This window comes from Bombina bombina, chromosome 1, assembly GCF_027579735.1.
Source record: "Bombina bombina isolate aBomBom1 chromosome 1, aBomBom1.pri, whole genome shotgun sequence".
Classification (NCBI taxonomy): Eukaryota; Metazoa; Chordata; class Amphibia; order Anura; family Bombinatoridae; genus Bombina; species Bombina bombina.
This window is the reverse complement of record NC_069499.1, coordinates 1,271,544,797-1,271,568,100: the sequence shown is the minus strand read 5'-3', so window position 1 is coordinate 1,271,568,100 and position 23,304 is coordinate 1,271,544,797. Positions and strand designations below refer to the sequence as shown.

General features: G+C 36.4%; 1 protein-coding gene across 1 annotated transcript in view; it reads right to left on the bottom strand.

Moving 5' to 3' along the window:
- Nucleotides 1-23,304, bottom strand: part of ZNF469 (zinc finger protein 469) — a 912,094-nt gene that overhangs the window by 634,957 nt on the left and 253,833 nt on the right. The window contains exon 2 of the mRNA XM_053701256.1: nt 15,953-16,010. The gene's annotated coding sequence lies outside the window, so the exon portion shown is untranslated. The remainder of the gene's footprint in view (nt 1-15,952; nt 16,011-23,304) is intronic.

The following is a 23,304-nucleotide window of genomic DNA, read 5'->3' as shown; positions in this document are numbered from 1 at the left end:
AAGGCCCAAGTTTTAAATCTCTAAACTATGGTAATCATGCATGGAAGCATTAGTAATGTTGGTATTATGGTATGTATGGAAGCATGAGTAATATTTGTATTATGGTATGTATGAAAGCATGACTAATATTTGTATTATGGTATGTATGGAAGCACAAGTAATTTTGGGTATGTATGGAAGCATAAGTAATATTGGTATTGTGGTATGTATGGAAGCATGAGTAATATTGGTATTATGGTATGTATAGAAGCATGAGTAATATTGGTATTATGGTATGTATGGAAGCATGACTAATATTTGTATTATGGTATGTATGGAAGCACAAGTAATTTTGGGTATGTATGGAAGCATGAGTAATATTGGTATTATGGTATGTGTATGGAAGCATTAGTAATATTGGTATTATGGTATGTATGGAAGCATGAGTAATATTTGTATCATGGTATATATAGAAGTATGAATAATATTTGTATTATGGTATGTATGGAAGCACAAGTAATTTTAGGTATGTATGGAAGCATGAGTAATATTGGTATTGTGGTATGTATGGTAGCATGAGTAATATTTGTATCATGGTATATATAGAAGTATGACTAATATTTGTATTATGGTATGTATGGAAGCACAAGTAATTTTGGGTATGTATGGAAGCATGAGTAATATTGGTATTATAGTATGTATGGTAGCATGAGTAATATTTGTATCATGGTATATATAGAAGTATGACTAATATTTGTATTATGGTATGTATGGAAGCACAAGTAATTTTGGGTATGTATGGAAGCATGAGTAATATTGGTATTGTGGTATGTATGGAAGCATGAGTAATATTGGTATTATGGTATGTATAGAAGCATGAGTAATGTTGGTATTATGGTATGTATGGAAGCATGACTAATATTTGTATTATGGTATGTATGGAAGCACAAGTAATTTTGGGTATGTATGGAAGCATGAGTAATATTGGTATTATGGTATGTGTATGGAAGCATTAGTAATATTGGTATTATGGTATGTATGGAAGCATGAGTAATATTTGTATCATGGTATATATAGAAGTATGACTAATATTTGTATTATGGTATGTATGGAAGCACAAGTAATTTTAGGTATGTATGGAAGCATGAGTAATATTGGTATTGTGGTATGTATGGGAGCATGAGTAATATTGGTATTATAGTATGTATGGTAGCATGAGTAATATTTGTATCATGGTATATATAGAAGTATGACTAATATTTGTATTATGGTATGTATGGAAGCACAAGTAATTTTGGGTATGTATGGAAGCATGAGTAATATTGGTATTGTGGTATGTATGGGAGCATGAGTAATATTGGTATTATAGTATGTATGGTAGCATGAGTAATATTGGTATTATGGTATGTATGGAAGGATGAGTAATATTGATATTGTGGTATGTATAGAAACACAAGAAATATTGTTATTGTGGTATGTATGGAAGAATGAGTAATATTGGTATTATGGTATGTATTGTGGTATGTATGGAAGCATGAGTAATATTGGTATTATGGTATGTATGGAAGCATGAGTAATATTGGTATTATGGTATGTATGGAAGCATGAGTCATATTGGTATTATGGTATGTATGGAAGCATGAGTAATATTGGTATTATGGTATGTATGGAAGCATGAGTAATATTTGTATTATGGTATGTATGGAAGCATGAGTCATACTGGTATTGTAGTATGTATGGAAGCATGAGTAATATTGGTATTATGGTATGTATGGTACCATGAGTAATATCAGCTTTTGGAAAAACATGGAATTGTGGGTAATTCCAGTACTAAGGTAAATTTTTATGGCAGCTTGAGTAACTTGGATATTATTGTAAGGGTGAGTAATTCAGGTGCTACGTTTGTTAGGTTGAGTAATTTAGGTAATGTGGTAAATATGTATGTAAGGGTGAGTAATTTGGGCATTAACTAAGTATTTAGGTGATGGACAATTTGGGTATTGTGGTAAGAATATATGCACGGATGAGTAACTTCAATGTTATGATAAGTATGTGTGGAAGGATGAGTAATTTGAGTATTTTGGTATGTATCTAAGGGCTAACACTAAATTATTCATATTTTTTGTAAAGTAAAATTACTTTAAGTTTAATATATTTACAAGCAGTAAAATTATGAAACAGATCATTTGTCGTTATGAAATAGCCATTTAATTAGAAAGATACTCAGAAAACACTCCTTGGATATATAATTTCTAACCCAATGAATACATTCAGTATAGTCAGCTTTATTTTTAAGATTAGTTTTATTTCCTGTAATGTTTCCACAAACTAATCATCCTATTTTTGTACAGGCCATCCTTTTATCACACACACATACACTATTTATTTTGGAGAAAAAAACACATTAATTTCATTATACTATGAATCATATTCGTTACGGAGCTGTTTGCCTTGCAAATGACTGGTCAGCATTTGAAAAACTATAAAGTAACGCATAAACTGGCAAAACACAGAGATTATGGCAAAACACTTTCCTGCCATTGTAGTATAGAAATAACGCAAAGGGCTCAATTAACATAAACTCAACATAAAAAACAAAATCAAGCAAAATGTATTTTTATTTTTGACTATTATATAACAATGTAAATGTCTCTCCTTCACTTCAAGAAGCGTAAATAGCAAGATAAGATAGTTTGCAGTACTGACACAATGTCTAAGATAATCTTGCCAGATCATAGAGATTTAGAGAATCATGTCTTTACTCCAAATTAATAGCTGATACTCAATATCGTTGGGCCGCTTGAACATTAGCAAATTGATATTACAAGTCCATGGCATATCCCATTTACCAGAGAATGGTTAGTGAGGTCGACATTGTTTTAGCGTAACCTATACAATGAATGGATATTGCGACCACGCTAAATTGCACTCATATTACAAGTTGAAAGTTTTAGGTTGTGCTCGAGTGAAAGCTGAAAGTGCACTAGAATATTTAGAGCAACTTGAGACCTGGTGTAAGATTTATCAAATGTCGGGCGGACATGATCCGCTGTAGCAGATCATGTCCGCCCAACATCAATAAATGCAGACAGCATACGCTGTAGGCATTTATTATTGCACAAGTATTTCTGGTAAAATGCTTGTGCAATGCCGCCCCCTGCACATTTGCGGCCAATTTACAGGGGTTTCAATCATCATGATCGTATACAATCGGGATGATTGCTGTCCGCCACTGCTTCTTAACTTCAGTTTCATAAGGACCTGAAACTTCGTGGTAGATTGCAGCATCTGCTGCTTGATAAATCTACCCCCTGGAGTAAAGTCTAAGGGGCCGATTTATCACAGCCCGAATGGGGCCCTATAACTCTGTTTCCGCACGAGCCTTCAGACTCGGCTGAAACAAGAGTTAAGAATCAGTGGTCTTAAGACCACCGCTCCTTAACTCGTAAGCCTGCACTGAGGCTGAGGACATCAATCTGCCCGATTGAGGACATCAATCTGGGCATTTATATTGTACATATTTGCCTATATGATGTGCATGCATTTTTTCTATGATATCAATTGTTTGTTTTTCTTTCCACAGGTTTGAGTACTATGTGATTATTTATGTAGTTGGCTTCATGCATTATCCTGGTCAATTTGGGCTAATAAACGTTTCTATGTACATGATCGCTTTTTAGGAGTCGTTTCTCTGGTGCTGTGTGTGTTACATTTGTGCAATGTGAGATCAGTGATTTAAAGAGTGCTGTAGTGCCTCTCGTTTTAGATTACGTTTACTGGTATCATCTTCTCTTCTTATTGAATATATAAAATATATATATATATATATATATATATATATATATATATATACACACACACACACATACATACATACAGTATCTCACAAAAGTGAGTACACCCCTCACATTTTTGTTAATATTTTATTATATCTTTTCATGTGAAAACACTGAAGAATTTACACTTTGCTACAATATAAATTAGTGAGTGTGCAGCCTGTATAACAGTGAAAATTTGCTGTCCCCTCAAAATAACTCAACACACAGCCATTAATGTCTAAACTGTTGGCAACAAAAGTGATTACACCCCTAAGTGGAAATGTCCAAATTGGGCCCAATTAGCCATTTTCCTTCCCTTGTGTTATGTGATTCGTTAGTGTTACAAGGTCTCAGGTGTGAATGTGCAGAACATTGTAATGATAAATATATACAGTAAATACATAGTTAAAACCTTTATTAAAAAAAAATTGCATAAATATGCTTTTTCGTGATTTCATCTACTTAACTGCAAAGAGCTCCAGTGCATATATATATATATATATAATCAATCAAGAAAAGGATAAGCACTCACTGGATTTAAATTCAATAATTATTTATTGGTAGTGACGTTTCGGGGCATTCACCCCTTCCTCAGACAACCTCAGGTTCCTCAGGTTGTCTGAGGAAGGGGTGAATGCCCCGAAACGTCACTACCAATAAATAATTATTGAATTTAAATCCAGTGAGTGCTTATCCTTATCTTGATTGAATATCCTGCTAAGCACCCTGGTCTCTGTTTGGGTTGGCGAGTGAGAGTGCACTTACTTGGAGTCTATATATATATATATATATATATATATATATATATATATATATATATATATATATATATATATATATATGTCTGCATGTGCACATACGTATGTATGTGTTTTTATATCTGTAAATACATATATACACACATATAAATACATATATATATATATATATATATATATATACACACACACACACACACACAGTCCTGTTCAAAAGTCTTAGGTCACTATTATATTTGGTGTTTTAGCAATGTTATAATGACCATAAATAATTATTTATCAGTCTCTTTATAAGAATACAACCAGAAAATACAGGATATTTGTATGCAGAATTACATTTAGGGGTATATTTATCAATTTGCGAGCAGACATGATATGCAGTAGTGTATCATGTCCGCTGCATATCGATAAATGCCGACAGCATATGCTGACGGTATTTATCATTGCACCAGCAGTTCTTGTGAACTGCTGGTGCAATGCCGCCCCTGCAGATTCGCGACCAATCAGCCACTAGCAAGGGGTGTCAATCAACCCGATCGTATTCGATCGGGTTGATTTCTGTCTGCCGCCTAAGAGTAGCGGTCTTTAGAAACAAGGAGCCTCAAGCTCCATACAGAGCTTGATAAATATGCCCCTTAGTGTGACTTTCCCTTACATTTGAGCAATGTCAGGAACCTGGCTGTTGTAAATGTAAACACCTGTATTTGTCCTACTATTTCATGTCAAAATGACTGCTGTGAAAAAGGTCTATTAAACCAGGTTTGTGCAAGATATTCTTGAGCATTACATACACATGTGGTATGAGATTAATTCATTGGTAGCTTGCTAATAAGATCAACTTTCAATCAAAAAGATCACAGAATTTGACAATATGTGAGAAGAGTTGGAAAGTGATGGAAGAATGAGTGCTTGCATCCTGCAGTGAAACATGGTGGAGGGTCTGTCCTGGTTTAGGGATGCATTTTGCCAGTGGTGTTGGCAATATTGTCCGAATTGATGGGATCATGAATGCTAAAAAGTACAGATAGGTTTTAATTCATCATGCCATTCCTTCTGGAAAGCACTCGATTGGGAATGGTTTTATATTTCAGCATGATAACGATCCCAAGCACACTGCTAATGCAGTGAAATCAGAGAAAACAGCTGATAAAACACTGACAGTCATGCACTAGCCTCCACAGAGTCCAGACCTGAATATTATAGGGGCAGTATGCGATTACCTGGACAGAGAAATAAATAAAAGACAACCTAAATCTAAAGAAGATCTCTGGGAAGTGCTGAAAGAAGCCTGGTATAATATACCAGAAGATTACTTCAGGACAGTCTCCCAACAGAGTTCAAGATGTGGTTAGTGCTAAAGGAGGTCACACTAAATACTGACTTTTGCCTAAAGGAGCCATTTTGTTCTGAAAGTTGTGTTTTTTTACATTTTGTGTACATATTTTCTGTATTTTCTGTTTGTATTTTAATATAGAGACTGAAAAATTATATATATAGACATGTATATGTATGTATGTTTGTGTTAAAGCCCTTTGCCTGCCCTTTTTTTCAAACACCTGAGACCTCATATCTTTGAGCCCATATAACTTTTGTGTGCAATATTTAAAAAAAAAATAGATAGTGTTTTTATGAGTGTAACTGCACTTTGTAACGTATTTTTGATGTGTTTTGTGCAACCTAGTTTTGCAAAACAGTTAACTAGAGCTCTGAAGTCACAGAGCTCTAGCGATCACATTAACTTTCAATTCGTAATACCAGTAGTAAGCGTGACAAGTACAAAAACCTGCACAAACCCCTTATCGCTCGAGTGGAAACGTTTACACTCCACTCGTAATCTCGCTGAAAAATATTTAATTATTCATATTAAAAACACTTTGTAATATACTTTCATTCTTTTTCCCTTATTGTTCTGTACCTGAAATTTAGAGGACAAACCCTACTACATTCTACATAATTACGTAATCCGTATAGTTAAACTAAAATATGAGATACAGCTGCTCCTAGATGATGGTAATAAAAAATAGAGCTCCAAAAAAACAATAAATCCTTGATGAGGATACAGATGAACAATTCATAGTTTATAAGAATATCTGAACTCACTTTGCAAAAATAAAGAGCAATTACATGTAGTTTGCAAAAAGCAAAAAGAAACTTTAGTGACATAAAAAACAAAAACAAAACAAAATGGGTACCTTACAGTACACATCATGTGACAGGAAGTTGGCAGAACCCAGAGAAGGCTAGTGTCAAGCAGGAGAGAGCTGCTTAGCAGTGTGACACAGTCCACTGCAAGGAGAATAGGACAGACCTCGGAACTGGAAAGATATGGCAAGCAAGGAAAAGACACCTACCCAGATAATTGCAATGGGAACAGTACAAACTTTGTAGTCTAATATCCATTGGGAAGTTTCTGCACTAAACAGACTTACTGCAGTATTCAACATATGTATATTGGTTTTAGCTGTAATGAAATAAATTAGAATAGTGTATACCCAATGGGTAGTGTATATTTGCATATTTTATTACACATATGGAAGTGTTTCCTACACTTACTACACTAATATTAAACAATAGACATTACTCCTCTTACCCACACGCATTTGTCTTCACAGTATTAAAGACATTGGGACATCCTTCTTTTGTTAGCACAAGTGCTATCTTTTTATCTTTTAAAGGCATTCTTTTACTCCAGATCGGACATATAAAAATACTCTGGGGCCGATTTACTATGCCCCGAATGGGCCCAACTCGCTAGGAAGCAGGGGCCGCTGCACCTTAACTGATCAGCCTGCTTTGAGTGGCCTACAGCAATCAACCCGATCAAATACAATCTGGTTAATTGACACCCCCTGCGGGGGGCGGCATTGCACAAGCAATTCACAAGAACTGCTTGTGCAATGATAAATGTCAGCAATTATCAATGTCTGTCGCTGAGAGGATCATGTCGGACAGACCAATGATAAATCGGTCATCTGTATTATTTGTCCTTAGATTAACATCCAGTATTTGATTAATATGGATGTTCACTGGCCACAGTAGAATATATTTTAATTTTTATGTAATAGCTCATTTCTCTCTGTGTTTGCCACGACAGGGAAGATAAAATTTTAAAATACATTTATTTAAGGCTATGTTCCTGTACTGCAAAACAATGTAAATGTTAATAAAATTAATACAAATTCTTTAAAAACATTTATATTATATGCATATATTTCAATGCAGTGTATAATAGCTGATATATATTAGGAATACATAAAACAAATGATGTCCCTTTAAGCATTTTATATTAAATGAGACAAAAATGTGTTATGTATAGTTGTCTTGTGACAGATTTGTATATACTACATTATAACATAAAAATATAAAAATGGGAATGTCAATATTTTAAGACTTTAGAAAGAATCCGTGAAGAAAAAAAAAAACCTGTCTAGTTGCTGAAAATCAAATGATTTACCTAAAACAATGAGAAGTTGCTATATCCCTCTAAATTCCATTTATTCTGAAGCAATCTGAAATAAATAGGCCCATTCTAATGACTCCCCTGCTTGGGTATTCCATTTTCCATAGGCTTTCTCTTATGTTCCAGGCCATTAGGCTGACACTGGGAACTGGCTCTCCGGAGTGAAATGTTTGACTTCGGCAAATGCATCATTAGCTGTGATACACAAACCAGTGTGCAGCACAGTATGAGGCAAGCGCCCCAGCTTCTGAAATTTCAGCTTCATCACACAGTGTATTACTGACAGCCATTTTCTAATATACAGTATATGTATGGGTCTATTTACATATTAGTAGCCAGTGCCATTCCTATTATAAGCCTGATGTTGGAAGGATTTGCCTAAATGAGGATGATTATTTTTATTTTACTGTACAAAAAAAAAGCAAACAAAACCTGAAAAATTCAAGTAAATTAAAAAAGGTTTTCAATATTTTAGAACAGGGAGGAAAGATAACTACAGCCAAAACTTTACTTAAAAAGAGATACAATTTATTTGTGTATAATGCACAGACAGATGGGGGGACAGACGCCTGATTTTAGCTACTTTGTGACACAGCAATCATTAAACTCAAAACTATTTCATTATAAAATTGAAAGTTAAGTATAGTAAAAATATAATGCCATAGTTGTGTCTTGTTTCAAAGCTAATGAGGTTGTCTTCATCAGGGAAATAGATTCTTTATGAATACCACATGCGGGGGATGAGGTGCAGGTGAAAAATCTCAAACACACCTCTAGAAAGCCATGGAATGCCCAAGTCCAGTGCCTCATTTGCGTCTGCACGATCACAGACACACCTTTCATTCTATACAGTGAGACTACTTTACCGTAAAAAAGCAGACAAGAAAATATTTAACAATTACAAACATTTACATTACAGGGGCAGTCTACTTGAAAATTGTTATTGTTTAAAAAGTTAGATAATCCCTTTATTACCCATTCCCCAATTTTGCATAACCAACACGGTTATATTAATATACTTTTTACCTCTTTGAGTACCGTGTATATAAGCCTCTGCAGACTGCCCCCTTATCTCAGTTCTTTTGACAGACTTGCATTTTAGCCAAGCACTACCGACTCATAAATAACTCCACAGGAGTGAACACAATGGTATCTGTATGGCACACATGAACTAGCACTGTCTAGCTGTAAAAACTGTCAAAATGCACTGAGATAAGAGGCAGCCTTCAAGGGCTTATAAATTAGCATATAAGCCTACCCAGGTTTAGCTTCAACGAAGAATACCAAAAGAAAAAAGCTAATTTGATTATAGAAGTAAATTGGAAAGTTGTTTAAAATTGCATGCCCTATCTGAAGTGTGAAAAATAAATGTTTATTTGACTGTCCCTTTAACCATTTTGCAAGCATGTTCCCAAAGTATTCCAGTTCTAATTATTTATTTTCCTCCTAGCTAGTTGTTTTTGATTGATATGCAAGATACTATGTATTGGACACCTTAGAAGAACATTTTTAGGTTTCATGTCCTTTTAATAGCAAGAGCAGCCACTAAATAATCTGATTAAAATATAGGTGAAGCTATGCCCAATGAATCTGAACATGATCTCACCTTAACTTCAAGGACCCTTAGCAACCTCATGAACGCCTATGAATTGAGTACAACACGTTTCACTTTAAAGTGTTAATGAGTAAGCTCCTACTGAACTGTTCCTGTCTATAACTTAAACAACTCTAATAATTAATTATAGAATATATACGATTACAAGTGAATCCAGGAATCTCAAAAGAATGGCACAATCCGTATTGAGCTGTATGCAGCTGTTTCCACGCGAACCTTCAGGCTCGCCGGAAACAGGAGTTAAGAAGCAGTGGTCTTAAGATCGCTGCTCATTAACTCGTCTGCCACCTCTCAGGCGGCAAACACCAATCAGTTGATTGACACCCCCTGCTAGCAGCCGATTGGCTGCGAATATGCAGGGGGCATTATTGCACAAGCATTTTCCGAGAAATAGTTGTGCAATAATAAATGCCGACAGCTTATGCTGTCGGCATTTATCGATGTGCAGCGGGCATGATCCGCTGTTATAAATCGGCCCCTAAATGTGTAGTTATTAAAAAACTGTTTCATGGATATACAGGAGCATATTTTTTAGTTTAATGCTTGAATATGAAATATAGTGAGCTGGGTGTTTTTCTATTGACTAGGAAATGATTGTACACTTTAGTGATATTGCAATAAGCAGTAATACATTTTTTAATACAATGCATTGCTAGTCAAAAAAATATTACTACCTACTGACATACTATATATGGTAGTTTTATATCAGAATTAAAGATCGACGGACAGACAGGCAGACAGATAGATAGACAGATAATACTTTGCTCTCATCATTGTTGTAGCGAGTACACATTTCCAGGTGATGCATAAACAGGTGATTTAGAAACTCTCTCTACATGCCATCAGTCCAATCAGTCTTCAAATACAAAAGCTAAACTATGATTGAGTGAGACATTTTATGATGTAGCTGTAGCACTAGCTCCCAGATATAATGGTCTGAATTCTGTTTTGTCCCACAGAAAGAAAAAAAGGAAAACATTAATTCAACTCTTTGCCACACCACAAAAACTAGGTCCAGAGACAATACCAAAAAGGGAGGAGGGGAAATCCAATGATATCATTTTCCGAGAAATAGCTGGCGAGGGTCTTGCCAAGTCCAAGGCCACCCAAAAGGAGATGTACATCCAGTTATAGGGGGAACTTGCTTAGTTCAGCAGTGCATGTTTGGGGGATATTAAATGGCTAAAATGTATTGGCTTAATAGATAAAACACTGTCCACCTTCCCAAAATTCCAGCTCAAAGGTCTTTTGAGATTCTCTTATTGCATGAATAACTTGTCATTATGCCAATAACTCACTGATGTAGACAGGGTCAGATTTCTTATTATGCAAAACAGGCTACTGCCTATGGCTAACCTCTCTTTTCCTGATAAATACCCTACATACTTACTACTTACATCATGTTTTCTGTACTTGGAAATGTACTGACTTACTTTAAACAGGTAGATGTTTGTGGTCTCGTTATTAGTGACATCACAGTGATCGAGCATATTACAAAACAAAGTGTCAAACTAACACATGCAGTTTTAATCCAATCCTGCCTGCAGGAATCATATTGCATATCAAATTCATATTGGCACTAAAAAAGCATATATAGAAATATCAACAGAATAATAACTGAGGAAAAGTATCCAAAATGATAGTCTTGCTATCCCATCATTTTCTAAAATAGTATTGTATAAACCTAAGAATTTCTTACATAAAATGTTATAGCCAACAGGTTTATTAAACCACTATTTGTCCTGCTGAATTTGATTCTCTCATATACAAGAGCTCAAAACAAAACACAATCACTCACTCACTGAGTAGACCTTGTTTAATATAATGCTATGAGAGACTTCTGCCTATGGTCAAACGTACTGAAGAGAATAGAGAAATCCCTTTGTTCAGGTCTGACCACATAAGTTTAAAATAGGCATATATTGCTTGAATAAACATCTAGAATAAAAAGCTTTAGGTTGAGTTTCAGCTATATTTTATAAACCAACATATAACTATTGGTTCCAAATTAGGATGCAAAAAGTATTAGTTACTATTGTTTATCACCATTATTAGATGTAAATAATCAGGGCCATCTTTAATACTGACTGGACCCTGGGCAAACATTTCCTTGGGGCCCCCCCGCCCATGCAATTTCGCTCTCCACCCCAACACCCCAAAAAACAACTAAATCAATTTTTTTTTTTTTTTTTAAATGATTAGCCCAGCTGTGAATCATCCACTGTTGGGCTAATCATTTTTTAAAAAATATTAAATAAATTGCAATATGTGAAACTGGACCTAAGCAGTACTAATAAGTAAATAAATATATAAATTCCTCCACTGTGGATTAATTTAAAATATTTACTAATTAATTAAATGTTGGTTTTTAATGTATTTATATATTTTTTTAAGTACATAAATATTTAATGCAATGCACGGCATTGTATAGTAAAAAATCAGTGTTGGACCTAATGTCTACAGGGCTCCGGTGCAAGAATTTATTTTGGGCCCCATAAAAGCATCTCACCAGTTTTGGGATATTCACTACATATGTATTGTTTAGACAGCCACTGTACAGCAAAATTACCACTTTTATGAATACCAAGGGAATGCCTAACATACCAAACTCCCCTAACCCATACACACACACACTCTGCAGAGCATACACATATACATGTACACACAAACACACACTACAGAGCATACACATATACATGTACACACAAACACACACTACAGAGCATACACATATACATGTACACGCAAACACACACTCTCCAGAGCATACACATATACATGTACACACAAACACACACTCTTCAGAGCATACACATATACATGTACACACAAACACACACTCTCCAGAGCACACACATATACATGTACACACAAACACACACTCTCCAGAGCACACACATATACATGTACACACAAACACACACTCTGCAGAGCATACACATATACATGTACACACAAACACACACTACAGAGCATACACATATACATGTACACACAAACACACACTCTGCAGAGCATACACATATACATGTACACACAAACACACACTACAGAGCATACACATATACATGTACACACAAACACACACTACAGAGCATACACATATACATGTACACGCAAACACACACTCTCCAGAGCATACACATATACATGTACACACAAACACACACTCTTCAGAGCATACACATATACATGTACACACAAACACACACTCTCCAGAGCATACACATATACATGTACACACAAACACACACTCTTCAGAGCATACACATATACATGTACACACAAACACACACTCTCCAGAGCATACACATATACATGTACACACACACACTCTTCAGAGCATACACATATACATGTACATACAAACACACACTACAGAGCACACACATATACATGTACACACAAACACACACTCTCCAGAGCAAACACATATACATGTACACACACACACACACACACACACACTCTTCAGAGCATACACATATACATGTACATACAAACACACACTACAGAGCACACACATATACATGTACACACAAACACACACTACAGAGCATACACATATACATGTACATACAAACACACACTACAGAGCACACACATATACATGTACACACAAACACACACTCTTCAGAGCATACACATATACATGTACACACAAACACACACTACAGAGCATACACATATACATGTACACACAAACACACACTCTCCAGAGCATACACATATACATGTACACACAAACACACACTCTCCAGAGCATACACATATACATGTACATACAAACACACACTACAGAGCACACACATATACATGTACACACAAACACACACTCTTCAGAGCATACACATATACATGTACACACAAACACACACTCTCCAGAGCATACACATATACATGTACACACACACACACACTCTTCAGAGCATACACATATACATGTACACACAAACACACACTACAGAGCATACACATATACATGTACACACAAACACACACTACAGAGCATACACATATACATGTACACACAAACACACACTCTCCAGAGCATACACATATACATGTACACACAAACACACACTCTCCAGAGCATACACATATACATGTACACACAAACACACACTCTTCAGAGCATACACATATACATGTACACACAAACACACACTCTCCAGAGCATACACATATACATGTACACACACACACACTCTTCAGAGCATACACATATACATGTACATACAAACACACACTACAGAGCACACACATATACATGTACACACAAACACACACTCTCCAGAGCACACACATATACATGTACACACACACACACACACAAACACTCTCCAGAGCATTCACATATACATGTACACACAAACACACACTACAGATCACACACATATACATTTACACACACACACACACACACAAACACTCTCCAGAGCATTCACATATACATGTACACACAAACACACACTACAGAGCACACACAAATTTATGTACACACTCCAATATATAATCCAATATTAAAAATACAATGTATGTGTGCCTCAAGACGGAAGAGAGCAGTGTCTGCAGCTGCACAGATGTTCAAATCCTCACGTGCCTGCCGCTCCAGCTTTCTGCTGCATGCCCCTACAGTCAGCCCTACCCTGAACAATCCCCACCACCAGAGCAGTTACCTGGTAACAGTGGTAACCCCAGTAGGACCTTTGCTTATACAGTATGATTGGTTGGATACCGAGTTAGGGCTTAGCATTCAGTGCTGCACATTGCACACCTAAAACAGCGCATAGCACTAGCTTGGCATGTCACATGATCCCAGCACAGTCTGGCACAGTATCTCACAAATAAATATAAGCAGAGAACTTTTGACTGTGACAGTATTAGGACTGACATCAGCAGACTGGCATAAACAAAAAAAATATATATTTTTTTAGGACTCTTGGGCCCCACAACAAGGACTGTGCCCTGGGCAGCTGCCCCTTTTGCCCTGTGTTAAATAACGCATTTAAATTGATTCTCTGTATATATGTTTGGTATACAAATTTGCATATCAAAAACTCTCCGTCATGGAGAAAAAACTTGCAAAAACTCTAAGGGGTTTTTGTGATCATTATTTATATTGCAACATATTTATTTTCCACAAACAGAGCCTTGCATAAGGAGATTAACAGCTCTCAAGCTAAAATGCGTCTTTCTACAGCTCTCTGAGGGACATCACAGTACTGATGAGACATCTTAGATAACCTCACCAGAGCGGCCCAACGTTTGAACATGTGTTTAAAATAAATAATCATAATAATGAAAGACAAAAGCAGCAAGCAGCAAAAATCTGCAGAACTCCTGTGGTGGTTACATTTTGTGGGAGTGTATATTTCTACACATACACTGACGCACACAGATACATAAACACATATAACCATACATACATACACACATATATACATACATACACATACATACATACACACATATATACATACATGTATTCACACGCCCACACACATACATACATATATACATACATACACATACACACATATATACACATGCCCACAAACATACACACACACACACACACAGATACATATACACACACACATACAGTATCTCACAAAAGTGAGTACACCTCTCACATTTTTGTAAATATTTTATTATATCTTTTCATGTGACAACACTGAAGAAATGACACTTTGCTACAATGCAAAGTAGTGAGTATACAGCCTGTATAACAGTATAAATTAGCTGTCCCCTCAAAATAACAACACACAGACATTAATGTCTAAACCGTTGGCAAAAAAAAGTGAGTACACCTCTAAGTGGAAATGTCGAAATTGGGCCCAAAGTGTCAATATTTTGTGTGGCCACCATTATTTTCCAGCACTGCCTTAACATGCACATAAACACAGACACTCATGTACACGCACACATATACAGACCCACATGCGCAAACACACACATGAACACACACACACACACACACACATATATATATATATATATATATATATATACACACACACATACACATACATGCACACACCACACACACAAGCATATATATATATATATATATATATATATATATACACACACACACATACACATATACATACATGCACACACCACACACACACACATATATACACAAGCATATATATATATATATATATATATATATATATATATATATACACACACACACACACACACATAAATACATACATACACACACAGAAAGAATAGCAATAAAGGTTCAGTTTCTCTGAAAAAAATAGAAATTGTCAAATTAATCTGAAACATGAAACCACCAATTTCTTACCTGAAAGAGCAGCTTAGATCTGTTAAAGTCGATAAGGATGATGATCCAGAGATAATCCCTAAAATAAAACACAAACAAGTAATGCATACTTCATAGTTATGTATCCCAGTTCTGTTTCCTTTTTTTAAAGGTTTTATCACTTCTAAAAATAGATGGTGGAGATTAGTTAGAATATCTACAGAAACAGGTCACTTAGATTTTCTTGGCTCTTACACATAAAATTAAATGCTTGTAAAAATGTGAACATCATCTTTACCATCTTCAAAGAAAGCTCATTTAGAAGGATGGGAAACAGACAGATTACACATTTCAGATGTCCTCTCTGAGCCAAAAAAAGAGAAGGAGCCATATGGACAACTTTGTAGGACAACTTAAAGGGCCGTAATGGTTGAAAAATGTCATGCTCTAATTTGTTATAACATGTCATTTTAAGACTAGTTTTAAAGATTTTATGATTATTTTTTTTTTTTAAAAAATCCACATATATCAATATAGAAATACCTATATATCAATATGAATATATAAAAGATATAGATATATACGGATATTTATAGGAATATATATGTAAAATACAAAAAAGATATTCTACTATGTGAAGATCATTAGAATGTAAACTATTTACGGTAAATACAGAGTAAGGGGACGATTTATCAATGTCTGGCGAACATGATACGCCAAAATCAAGAAAATAGAGAGACGCACTCTCTGAGACAGAACAATAGCTAGAAAAACTTCTGTGCTTGTCCACAAAGAAAGTGCCACTCAAGGTGCAGTCTCTTTTTGCACACTATGCCTTTTCACATAGAAAAAATATCCTGTAGCATATCAGTCTGATCCCGCCCAATGACAGTCCAGCACCGAAATAACAGGCAATTCTTCTCTGAACAAGACAAACAACAAACCCCCAGACGTACGTTTCGGCCTCTCTTGGGCCTCGTCAGTGAGTTGCAGTTGCATATCTCTAGGGCATGTGTGCAAATAGTCCTTATCTGGTTTCCCCCTTTAACTCTTTAGGGAGACCTAAGATTAAGTTACATAAAATCAAGAAAATAGAGAGACGCACTCACTGAGACAGAACAAAAGCTAGAAAAACTTCTGTGCTTATCCACAAAGCCAGTGCCACTCAGGGTGCAGTCTCTTTTTGCACACTATGCCTTTTCACAGAGAAAAAAAAAGAGAAGAATTGCCTGGTATTTCGGTGCTGGACTGTCATTGGGCGGGATCAAACTGATATGCTAAGGATATTTATTTTCTGTGAAAAGGCATAGTGTGCAAAAAGAGACTGCACCCTGAGTGGCTCTGGCCTTGTGGACAAGCACAGAAGTTTTTCTAGCTATTGTTCTGTCTCAGTGAGTGCGTCTCTCTATTTTCTTGTTTTTGTGGACATTTAACATTGTCGGCATTTAACATTGCACAAGCAGTTCTGGTGGACTGCTTGTGCAATGCCGCCCCTGCAGATGTCAATCAACCCGATCGTACACGCTCGGATGGATTGATATCTGCTGTCTCAGAGGAGGCTCGCGCGGAAACAGATGCATTGGGGCCGATTGACTGTTTGATAAATCAGACCCTAAAACACATAATTAAAAGGGCCATGATACCCAAATGTTGAAACACTTGAAAGTGATGCAGCATAGCTGTAAAAAGCGGACTAGAAAATATCACCTGAACATCTCTATGTAAAAAAAAAAGATATTTTACCTCAAAAAGTATTCAAACCCCATTGCAAAGGACTTTAAGCAGCAAATCTGTATGTCTGTCCCGGGACAGGCAAGGGAGTGAGCTTCGTGCACACTCATATTATTTCCCTATTCAGTTTAAGGAATTTTACTAGGAAATCTCATGAGAGTTAAGTCAAATCTCATGAGATCACAGTAAAAGAGTTCATGACATCAGAACTGTTGATGCTGATTGGCTGCAGTTCATTTCTTTCTTTCTTCCTTCCTTTTTTTTTTAAAAAAAACTTGCAGCTGGGCAGTAACTGAAAGATAAATCTTTATAGAGTACTTACTCTGGTGACACAGTAAAAGAGTTCATGACCTCAGCACTGCTGATGCTGATTGGCTGTAGTTCATTTCTTTTTTTTTTTTTTTTACCTGCAGCTGGACAGCAGCTGAAGAATAATATTTTACACAGAACTTACTCTGGTGAGCTGAGGAAATTCTGAGATAAAATATCTTCCTTTTTTACATAGAGATGCTCAGGTGATATTTTTCTGTCAGCTTTTTACAGTTATACTGCATCAGTTTCAAGTGATTTAGCATATGAGTATTATGACCCTTTAAATATTAAATTTTAATAAAAAATTTTTTTTTATGTTTATATGTGTATATTATGTATGTATATACAAATATATATATATATATATATATATATATATATACACACATATATATATATATATATATATATATATATACACACACACATACATATATACATATATTTAGACATATATGTATAAAATATAGCCCTTTCCACTCAAACAGCTTGCCGATTTATTATTATGCAGACTGAAATAATCCGCTGTAGCGGATCATGTCTACCGCACATCAATAAATGCCAACAGCGTACAATGTTGGCATTTATCACTGCACAAGCATTTCTCATGAAATGCTTGTGCAATATAGCCGCCTGCACATTCGCGGACAATCGCCCACTAGCAGGGGGTGTCAATCAACCCGATCGTATCCGATCGGGCTGATTGCTGCCCGCCGCCTCAGAGGTGGCGGACGAGTTAAGGAGCAGCGGTCTTAAAATTAATTTTTATGGCTGAAGGCTCAAACAGAAACAGATGCATTAGGGGCCACACAGGCTTGATAAATTGGCCGCTATACCTTTTAATCCTTAATATTTTAATGTATTTATGTTATGTAACAGTTTATTTTAATGTATTTATTTGGTGTTTGATATACATTTATTTTTAACCCTTAGACTTTACGTAAGGTCTTCAGTCACACTTACCAGATGCGTGCAAATTTTGTTTGTGTTTGAGCGTACGCGTTTAATTTCAACTTGTAATACACGTACAATATTGCTTATGTGACTCAAGCAAACAAAAGCACGCCACTTGTAATTTGGGTCCGATTTATCATGTTAGGGCAGACATGATCCGCTGTAGTGGATCATGTCCGTCCTACATCGATAAATGCCGACAGAATACACTGTCGGCATCTATCATTGCACAAGCATTCATTCTGAAATGTTTGTGCAATACTGCCCCTACACATTCGCGCCCAATGTCGGCATTTATCATTGCACAAGCATTTCTCATGAAATGCTTGTGCAATACCACCCCCTGCACATTCGCGGACAATCACCTGCTAGAAGGGGGTGTCAATCAACCCTATCATATCCGATCAGGCTGATTGATGTCTGCCCCCTCAGAGGTGGCAGACGATTTAAGGAGCAGCGGTCTTAAGGCTCGCGCAGAAAAAGATGCATCGGCAGCTTAGTAATTAGGCCCCTATATGTTTAACCCCCGCAAGGAGGGCTAGTCGCATGATTACCAAGCAATATTTCTAGCCCTTTGCTGGGTTAAACACATAGTAGTACAGTGTCAATAGTTTTAAAGTGACAGATTCTAACAAATAAGAACATGTCTTTTGATTTCAGTTGTCTCAGTCTTCCCGAGCATATTAGGAATTTAGCTTTGTCATATTTGACTTGCTCACTGTCAAAATAATGATATAGTATAGCACTGATATAAATAAATCTCTTACTCTCTCTTACTCTGGGGGGCTTCCAAATTATTACTGGATAAACAAACAACTCATTAAAAAAAATTACAGTGGGTATTAAAAATAATCACATTTTGTTGCTTTGCAGCCTAAAAATAAAGACAGACACAGTTCTTATCCAGTTGTAATTACCCAGTGCAACTTATAACATCCAAGTGAAAGATAGAACACCAACATGTCAGGAAAAAATAAAGGCAATTCAAAAACAGAATCACTGAGTTGGATCACCCCCGTGTGTCAGTATTTTGTTGAATCACCTTTTGCTTTAATTACAGCCTTTAGTCTGTTGGGATATGTCTCTACTAACTTTGCACATCTAGACTGTGAAATATTTGCCCACTCTTCTTTGCAGAACTGCTCCAGTTCCGTTACATTTGATGGTGACCATTTGTGGACTGCAGTCTTCAAGTCATGCCACAGATATTCAACGGGGTTTAAGTTTGGGATCTGACTAGGACATGCAAGGACATTCAACTTTTTCTCCTTTAACCAATGTGTGGTCATTTTTGCTGTGTGCTTTAGGTCATTGTCATGTTGGAAGGTAAACCTTCTTCCCATTGACAACTTCCTGGCAGAGGGCAGCAGATTTTCCTCAAGAATTTGACTGTATTTTGCCCCATCCATTATTCCTTCTATCCTGACAAGTACTCCAGTGGCAGCTGCAGAAAAACACCCCCATAATAGGATATTACCACCTCCATGCTTTACTGTAGGTATGGTGTTATTTGGATACTGAGCTGTATTGGAATTCGAGACATATTGCTTGGTGTTGAGGCCAAATAATTCAATTTTAGTCTCATCTGACCATAACACCTTTTTCCATGTGGCCTCAGAATCTCCTAGGTGTGTTATGGCAAAGCTCAGTCGTGACTGCATGTGGACTTTTTTGAGAAGTGGCTTTTTTCTTGAAACCCTCCTATGCAAGCCACATTTGTGGAGAATTTGTGATAGTGTGGTCACATGCACACAAATGACCACTCTGTCATAAATTCCTGGAACTGCTTTGGGGTTGCTGTGGGCCTCTTGGTAGGCTCTCTGACCAGTTTCCTCCTGGCTCTTTCATCCAGTTTGGAGCGATGTCCTGATCTAGAGTGGGTCTGTGTTGTACCAAATACATTCCACTTAATAATAGACTTCACTGTGCTTCTAGGCATTGATAAAGCCTTTGATATTTTCTTGTATCCATCTTCTGAATTGTGTCAGTCCACAACATTATCCTGGAGATCTTTTGACAGTGCCTTGCCACCCATAGATGATTGTTTGCTTCAGTTGCACTACCAGGGACTGAAAATGCTCCAGGAAAGGTCTTTTTATGCTGAGCTAATCAATATGCCCACAGCTGATCACAGTTGAAGGTCAAATGGCTTTGTGTGTACCGTTGAGAAGGTAATTAGCTACACCTGAGTTTACAAGTAATTTTAGGAGGGGGTGATCCTTTTTCCAACTCAGTGATTCTGTTTTTTAATTGTCTTTATGCCTGACATGTTGGTGTTATATCTTTCACTTGGATGTTATAAGTTGCACTTAATTACAACTGGATAAACAAAAATATTATCTGTCTTTATTTCAGGCTGCAAAGCAACAAAATGTGATTGTTTATAAGCTGGGGGGGGGGATTATTTACAATACCCATTGTGTATATATATATATATATATATATATATATATATATATATATATATATATATATATATATATATAAATAAATATATATATATATATATATATATATATATATATATATAATTTTTACTAGTCCCAGACAAGTAAGAAATTGTAGCAGATGAAAAAAAATAATTATATACAGTATATAGGTTTACAGGATTTGCTTGGGTGTCATGAAATAATATGAGAAGATGTGTTTGTTCTTGGTGCAACATTTTTTCTGTAGCTAGGATATTTCTTCACATGGTAAGAATATTGCTTTTTCTGCTCTATAGCAGAAATGTTAGGTATTAATTCTACTGAGAAGGTAGCAAGACTACAGGAACTGATTAGGGAGAAATTGCGTATGCCATCATTATCATACTTCCCAAAGCATTTCTACTTATGCTCAATGCATTTGCTGGCTAACGTAGGAAACTAAACTGCCTTTCATTTCAAAAAGTTCTTGAATCCTACAGATACACAACCCAAAGTAGCATTTGTGACTGGTACTTTTAACATTTGGCTTGCTCTTTAGCACTTTTTTGTCAGTTAGATGGCTTATTTATTTTTCAGGTAAATGTTTTGTTTGACAGCTAAGACTATAGTTTGTTCTGTTAAGAGATTACAATTAGATATATTGATTGAAAACATTTGTGGCAATAACAGCATATTCTTTGCTGGTTTAAACTGGCATCTATTATCCATCACTGTTAGTGGTATAAAAAGTCTCTTTGTAAATCCAGTCTGTATTGCATTTTTAAATATTTATGTTCTTTCAGACACTTTATGACAAGTCCTAGTCAGTCTGAGGGTTAGTTCAAGATTCTTTAAGTGGATTTTATAATAACTTCTGATTTGTTCTCAAAAAGACCATTATTGTACACAATTGAACAAGTCTTTAAGGATTTGCCATTTTAAAATGGTATTCTTATATTGTTACTCTTGTCCTATAATCAGATCAATTCACGAAGGTTCCTTGAGTTTGCTGTGAGATAGTTCCATTTTCACTTTGAGACACATCTGTATGGATTGGATCTCTTCCAAGGAGATTGCCTCTCCTCCTTTAAAAATCAGGTCTAAGGGTATGTGTTATGTTATGTGGAAAATAACCTATTAACAGCTTTTTGCACTTTTATTCTGTTTAAAAGCTCTTTTTTCTCAAACACTTTCACCTAGATTTATAGAGTTCTGCGTTAGCCGTCAAAAGCAGCGTTAAGGGGTCCTAACGCTGCTTTTGGCCGCCCGCTGGTATTTAGAGTCAGGCAGGAAAGGGTCTAACGCTCACTTCCTCACCGCGACTCCCGGCTACCGCAGATCCCCTTACGCCAATTGCGTATCCTATCTTTTCAATGGGATCTGCCTAACGCCGGTATTTGGAGTCTTGAGAGAAGTGAGCAGTAGACCCTCTACCGACAAGACTCCTACCGCCAAAAAAAGTCAGTAGTTAATGCCGGAATATAAAGCTCCTAACAACTGTGCTACAAAGTACACTAACACCCATAAACTACCTATGTACCCCTAAACCGAGGCCCCCCCCACATCGCCGCCACTATAATAAAAATTTTTAACCCCTAATCTGCCGACCGGACACCGCCGCCACCTACATTATACCTATAAACCCCTAATCTGGTTCCCCTAACATCGCCGACCCCTATATTATAATATTAACCCCTAATCTGCCCCCCCCCCAATGTCGCCGCTACCTTACCTACACTTATTAACCCCTAATCTGCCGACCAGACCTCGCCGCCACTATAATAAATGTATTAACCCCTAAACCGCCGCACTCCTGCCTCGCAAACACTATAATAAATGTTATTAACCCCTAATCTGCCCTCCCTAACATCGCCGCCACCTACCTACAATTATTAACCCCTAATCTCCCGCCCGCACCGTCGCCGCTACTATAATAAAGTTATTAACCCCTAAACTCTAACCCTAACCCTAACACCCCCCAACATAAAT